This window comes from Hylobates moloch, unplaced genomic scaffold (assembly GCF_009828535.3).
Source record: "Hylobates moloch isolate HMO894 unplaced genomic scaffold, HMol_V3 SCAFFOLD_41, whole genome shotgun sequence".
In the NCBI taxonomy this organism is placed as follows: domain Eukaryota; kingdom Metazoa; phylum Chordata; class Mammalia; order Primates; family Hylobatidae; genus Hylobates; species Hylobates moloch.
The window spans coordinates 1,453,654-1,460,998 of NW_026652316.1; the positions used below are offsets into that span (position 1 = coordinate 1,453,654).

The 7,345-nt window shown below is 38.5% G+C and overlaps 1 non-coding gene across 1 annotated transcript; it reads right to left on the reverse strand.

Moving 5' to 3' along the window:
• Nucleotides 1-1,846: 1,846 nt before the first annotated feature.
• Nucleotides 1,847-1,978, reverse strand: LOC116463562 (small nucleolar RNA SNORA72). The gene has a single exon (XR_004246716.1). It is a non-coding gene; the product is annotated as a small nucleolar RNA SNORA72 (small nucleolar RNA).
• Nucleotides 1,979-7,345: the final 5,367 nt, after the last annotated feature.

Sequence of the window (7,345 nt, forward strand, 5' to 3'; positions counted from 1 at the left end):
CCATCAGCACCTTGGTTCATGTAATAAGGGCTTGGCACCTGGTGCTGAAGTCCCTCTTTGTCCCTTCCTCTTGGCGACGGCAAAGGGCATGGAAGAGCAGGCAAGATGGAAGACTGCCCATGGTGTCAGCTTGGTCCCTAGAAGTTAGTAAGTGCATGTCTGCAGCTGACTTAAATGTCCAAGAAGAGATAGGGGTAGACATATAATACCTATTAATATTTGTCTTCTCCCCACACCCTCCCAGGTAATTTCCTTCCTGTGGTGCTGTTTTTCATCCTCTGGCTCACACCTTTGCTGTAACAGTCAGACTCTCAGCAGTAAGTATAACCATCTCGGACTCTCACTCCATTTCTATTAGTTTATCATTTTAAACGTCTCCTTTAAATGCCTCCCCCCTCCCACTACCTTTCCCTTCCTCTAATGCGTCTCTTTTATAGCTTTCCAGTCATCCCTGCTGTTTACTCTTTTATTCTAATGTAACCAATCCGGCTCACACAAACCCAATTCATTCCAAAAGGGGACTTAATGTGCCATAAAACTAACAGGGAGATCGCTCTCAAGGTGGGCAATAAGCTGACACAGCACACAGGTAATATTTATACGGCAATGCTACTTCCTGAAATACCAGCCACTGCACTGCTTGCAAATCACAGGGTAATTATCTGCGTTAGGTCCTTAATCACTGGAGCAAAGCCCTTTGTAAGTAAACAAATATACTGAATTGAGCCTGGATGCCAAGGAAAAATGAGACAAGGGAAAGACACTGTGCCAGGGTGAGGCAAGAAAGGGTGGAGGGGGAACCTCCCTGCAGTTTTTATGGGGGCAATAAAGTACAGTGGTCAATGTGAGGGTCTCTGAATTCAGACAGAGGTTTAAATAATGTAGTGACCTTGGGTCAGTTACTAATCTTGGATGTGCCTTGGTTCTGTTCCACAGAATATGACCCAAATACTCCCATCTCATGAATTTATTTGTTGAGGTGCTACTTAGATAAAGTGCTGACACTTAACTTAAAGGTGTTTCTTCTTCTTACCAATATCATCATCATCTTTATGTTCATCTATCACTGCCAAGTTTTTCTTCTTAGAGACCTTTCTTTACTTTGGGAAGACCCAAAAGAAACCACAAATTGAACTGATTGTCACATCTGTTCCTATCCTGTTTCTGCAAAGAAGAACTAGCCACTGAGACTCACCCTTGAAGAAAAGGGTGACAGGAGGCACACTGTCAGTTTGCTGGTGTTATAGACTTACAAATGAAGATTAAGTTCTAATGTTTGGAGAGAAGGAAAAATGATACCTTCACAGAAGCTGCAGTTATGCTCCAGAGTTTACATTACAAGTATTTGCTCTAGCCTGAATATCACTAGTACTAACGTCAAAGGATTCCTGGCACATTTCAGAGCCTGCTTATCTGTGACTCTCACACCCATCTCCCCCAACCCCTCTTTTTTTTTTTTTTTTTTGCAGTGTAGAATCACAGGCCTTAATTTTGGATGAGATAATTTTGTTCTGATGGATCCAAGCGCTGCTTAAAATTATATACATGCTTTAAAAGCATACAGAAAAAAACAACTTTGGCTCAATTAAGTTTTATCACCACTGTTACAAGGAAAGCTTCTTTTTTTTTTTTTTTTTTTTTTTACAATTCATTTAATAGCAACCGGTACCATAAAATTTCTCTACCTTTGGTTATCCCTTCTGTAGACAATGGTCTGCAAATCAGCACTGATTTTTTGCAAAAGTTATCACATTAGCTGTACTGTCATTTTTCTTAAGGTTGACCAAAGATAACCTAGAATCACAGCCATTATATATTCACACAAAATGACCATATAATAAAATTGGTTTATCACCAGCATTTATAAAACCAGACATAGGGAAAGAACTAGGTCTGGGGACACATGCATGGTCTTAATGTAGGGAATGTTTAGCCTGTCCTGACTATTACAAAATCGGAACAGCGAGAGTATTTGCAGAGGAAATTCTCGTTGTATGTGCATTCCTATATTCTTTTCTGCTTTAATTTCAGCTGAATATTGCCAGAGGCTGGAAGATTCCAGGCATTTGAGAATAGGTTCAAATTTGAGAATGGGCCTTGTGACTATTTCAAGGGAGACCCTTCAGTTATTATTATTATTTTTTTTTTAAAAAGAACCTTTGAGTCTTGTAATAATAGCGCACATTTATTAGACATTTGCTGTCTGTCAGGCTGAGCAATAAGAACTTTGTATTAACTCATTAACTCCATCTCATATGCTTTCATAATAGCTATTATTATTCTTATGTTACAGATGAGGAAACGGATGCACAAGGAGATTAAGTTATCTTTTCACAATCATACAGCTACTAAATAGGAGTCAGGGCATTAAGCCCAGATAGTCTGGGGTAGATAGATCCTGTATATTTGACAACCACACTGTACTGCCAATATGCATTTTCTACTCTTCAAGACATCAGAAAAATAACCTTTCCAAAGATGAGTTGAAAAAAGTAAAATGCAATTGCCAATAGCTAATAGCATAAATTAATATATGTTTTTAAATATTAAAATAGAGTTATCCCATAGGGTCCTAAATAAATTGGGATTCTCAGTGTAAATGAGATTTCAGAGAACTTTTTGGATTCAATTTCTGACATGGTTATTCATGTAGACTTCCAGAACTCAAATGGCCTAAGAATATATTTCTACATTTTGCAACTGAGAAAATCTGTGGAGGGAAGCGGCATGGCCAAGGACACTACTGTGACTGAATAGAGACTACAGCCCTCCACCTCCGGTCCCTATTGCTTTTCTCTTTTCTTATTCACTCTGTAGATGGATTTGAATTTTAATAAATCAAGGAATAATGCATCTTGCTTTGATACAGCCGAAATAAAATTAAGACAACCTTAATGTGAGGACGATAGTTTCTATATTTATCTTAAGAGGCTACATTGGACCTGCCATGTCCAGCTAAATAGAATTTAGAGATGGAGAAATGATGATATGTTAGGCAGAGGAGAATAATCTATGGTCATGTACTTCAGTGGCCCAGTGTGAAATTAATTCATCATTCCCAAACTATTGCCCTTGCTTTATAGTGAGGAAGGACCTAGGATGTCTCTTCTGTATATGTCACACTGTGGACCATAGCTGTCATTGAGAGATAAAGTAATGTGTTTTACCTGTCAGTCAATCTGGATAGTGAGGGCTATTTTCACTTTGTGCAAATGTTACAAACAACATGCTTAGTTGATTTTTAAGATAGTTGGACTGAGTTGCTTCTTATAAGCATTCACCACTGTGTTTTCCATTTCTGAAACACATTTCCTTGAAATCCTGCTAAAATTATAGTAACAACGTGGTGGGAGGTAGAATAATGGCCTGCCAAAGATGTCCACACCTTTGTCTCTGGAATCTGTGAATAAGTTACCTTACATGGTAAACGGGACTTTACAGTTGTGATTAAGGAAATAGATTTTGAGATGAGATTATCCTAATGATCCAGGTGGGCCCAATCTTCCATTTCCAAAAAAAAAAAAAAACAGTAGGAGAGAAAAGCAGAAGGATTAGTCAGAGATGAAGGATTTCATCGGAGATGAAAGAAGAAAGGGGAGATACTCCAAGTATTAGAGCGACTCAACTTGTCGTTGTTGGCTTTAGTAATGGGGGAAGGGGGCCAGGACGGAGGAATGCAGGCAGAGCCTCTAGAAGCTGGGAATTGCTCTCAGCTGAGAGTCGGTAAAGAAATGGAGATCTCAGTTTTATAATCACAAGGAAATGAACTTCGCCAACCACTTGAATGAATAAGGACTTGGAATATCTCCTAGAGCTTCCAGAAGAAACACAACACTTCCGACACCGTGCTTTTAACCTGCTGAGACCAAATGTCAGATTGACCTACACAACTGAAAGATAAATTTGTGTTGTCTTAAGCCATTAAATTTATGGTTATTTGTTATAGCAGAATAGAAAGCTAATACAAATCCTTATTTGAAAAACATATTTCAACATCTTCAGTAATTTTCAGAACCAGAAGAGAACTTATTCAGACCAGTCTGCCCTCTTAACCAAGGTTTCATTTTTTTTTTTTCTTTTTACCCACTGTCCTGATTTCATTCCTCTGCCCAACACATATTTTACAAGTGGGTATCCTTTGATTATCCACTGGTGATTTCAATGTTACAGATAGTGCCACACATTGAGCTTAATGTCAGTGTTTGTATAGAAATTGATCAGGCCGGGTGCGGTGGCTCACGACTGTAATCCCAGCATTTTGGGAGGCCGAGGCGGGCAGATTACCTGAGGGCAAGAGTTTGAGACCAGCTTGGATAACATGGTAAAACCCCGTTTTTACTAAAAAATACCAAATTTAGCTGGGTGTAGTGGCACGTGCCTGTAATCCCAGCTACTGGGGAGGCTGAGGCAGGAGAATTGCTTGAACCTGGGAGGCAGAGGTTGCAGCCGAGATCACACCATTGCACTTTAGCTTGGGCAAAAAGAGTGAAACTCTGTGTCAAAAAAAAAAAAAAAAAAAAGAAGGAAATTGATCAAAATAATCATAGAGCTACCAGATAAACAAAATGATCACTACCAAGTAATTTCATAGAGACAGGTACATACTCTGTTGCCTACAAAGAATTAAAAAAAAAAAAAAAGAGTTTGTTATTCTCCCCCTCTCTCATGATAGAGTTCATCTCATTGTATTGAGGGGGTTAGGATTCATTTATTGGTTTTAGCTATTTAGGGCCCATTGAGCAGGTATGGGGTTAATCCAACCAAATCCAACCAAATCCACCAGGCTGAGAAGAAAGTGAGTTAGTTTCTCAAAGGAAATTCATGGTCTTGTCCCCAGAAGGAGGGTAAATGGATGCTGAGCTGAAACAACAGATATTCAAGAAAGTATGTTCCTTGCTATTCAAAATATACCTACACACCTACATTTTCATACATAAAACTCACTCAAGGGGAAACAGTTCAAGTCCAGGATTCCTCCTTAACTGATGTATAGCTTTCTTGGTCTCTTTGGGATGTTGCTCCTCCTCATTTTTAAATATATGCCTAAATTATAAATTTATCTGCATCTAACTTAACCAATACGCTGTGGTGTACAGATGGTATAAGACTCCTCTTTGAAGAGGTAGATATTGGTGAATAGTATACAGTGGTTATATATCCATGGCAGTCATCATATGCTGCAGGTCAGAAAGTAGGAATTTTCGTCTCTGATAAAGGCAGAAAGTCTTGGTTAGTAAATCTGGTGGCCCAGGCCTTCTCTAATGGATTGTTCTTTTTTCATCGCCCTCTGTGGCCAGATTTAAGAAGGCCATTTTCTGCGTGTAGGTTGTACCGCTTTAGCAGCCTATGTAACACAATGTGAGCTCAGGGACATGGAAATTTTCTTAAGGGTGAAGCTAGTGGCCCCCAACCTTTTTGGCACCAAGGACCAGTTTCATGGAAGACAATTTTTCCACAGATAGGGTCAGGGATGGTTTCTGGATGAAACTGTTCCACCTCAGATCATCAGGCATTAGATTCTCATAAGGAGTGTGGTACTGGTCAGTGGCCCGGGGTTTGGGGACCCCGGGTTAATCAATCATATAACAGTTAGATAATCTTAAGTTTTGTTTTGTTTCCTTATTTCTTTATACAATTATCTTAAAGGTTAGTAGGTTATTTGTCTATTTGCTTCTTTCAAATCAAATAGATTTCTGAGCTATAGTCTTTGAGTCCGGAACCTAATATAGGAATTGTGGTTTGCAACTGACCTCAGACAGTTTTCTTGCCACTTTTCTAGCCCTCACATTAAGAGCTTCCATATTTGACTAAGCTTCTGGACAATTCAAAATAGTGGGTCAGGGAGAAAGAGTCCCCTGATATGCTCGTTGTCACAGACTATATCTCAGCTCTTTCATCACATGGAGATTCAATATGCTTTCATGTTCCAGCCGCCCCCAGTGTGCATTCAGGAAATCACTTGCAAATTTCTGTCAGTCTCCCATTTTTTCCACTTGAAGAAGTTGATGTTTACTCTTTGCCACAAAAACTAGAGGGCAGATATGATGGTGAATGTAGAAAAATCCTGTAAGGAGCTTAAATGTCCTTGATTTGAAGTAAAGTGCTCATATAATTTTGAAATACTAATTAAATATCTTTTCACTAGAGCCTTTAAGACTTTAAGAGAGGAAAGGGAGTATTTGTATTCTGTTAGCAGTAAAATGAAAAAAAAAAAACTTCTGAATGTGAGAGTTTCCTTAGACTGGATTTCGCTGTGAAAATCCTGGCTGGCTTAAAAGCATGTTTCTCTAAGGTGGTTTGGAAATTTCTCCTGCCTAGAACTTTCAGGTATTACAAATTGGGATCAATTTTAATATTCTCTTCTCTGTTTAGAAGTTTATTCTCTATGCAGATGGTACAAATTTGACACCAAATCCAAATGTAACATAATTGAAAATTATGAATTTTTAAGGGAGGCTTGTCTCCCCATGCAAAGACCAAGCAAAAGCAGACAAAGTATCTTTGATATATTTGACTAATCCCACTGTCAAGGTTCTCAGCTTGATGCATGTTTCAGTTCCATATCCCTATTTCCCACTGGCCTGAGGTTTCAACTCCTGTGATAATGAATATAACAATACAAAATACAGATCATGGAGGCTGACAGTATCTCCTAGGGAAGTTGTAACTTCTGCTCACATATTTACATTTGTAGTTTTCAGTGTTCTTTTTATGTCTTGTCCCCAATAATTTCCCTTCTCAGAATTTTAGCTATGAGTTTCAAGAGTGTTCAACATATTATTGTAGACTTCCTAAGTGCTTTAGTGGGGACATTTCCTGATTATCCAGTCTATTATTTTGGCAGAAGTAGAAGTCTGAAACGTGTGTGTTGAGGGCTGAATTTTGGCTGCAGGAATAGTGTGGGATCTGGCTAGCTATCTACAAATGTATTCCGTTTTTTCTCACATGAAAAGAAAGTTTATTGGTTTTTCATCCTTAAGGGCAAATAACTCAGGCTGAAAAACCTGCCATAGGATATAGGCTATAAAATGACAATGTCTTACATAAACCCTGATTTTTGTTCTTTCCTCAATATATATCTTAAAACTATATGATAAACTGTTTGAAAATAATTGCTGAATGATTTGTTTGGTCCCTTGAGAAAAGTGAATAAAAGTTAATACAGCTGTGGTTTCTGTTAGTATGAAGGCTGAAGTTCTTGTTTTCTTTGACCACTACCAGTATTTAGGAATCCAGTGTTTCCCAGGAGAGCATCTGTTCTCATTTCTATTCTTCCTCTCCGTTTTCAACAAGCTGGTGGCAATTCTGGTTTGTAGCATCACAAGAAGAAGTCTGTTGAGATTGC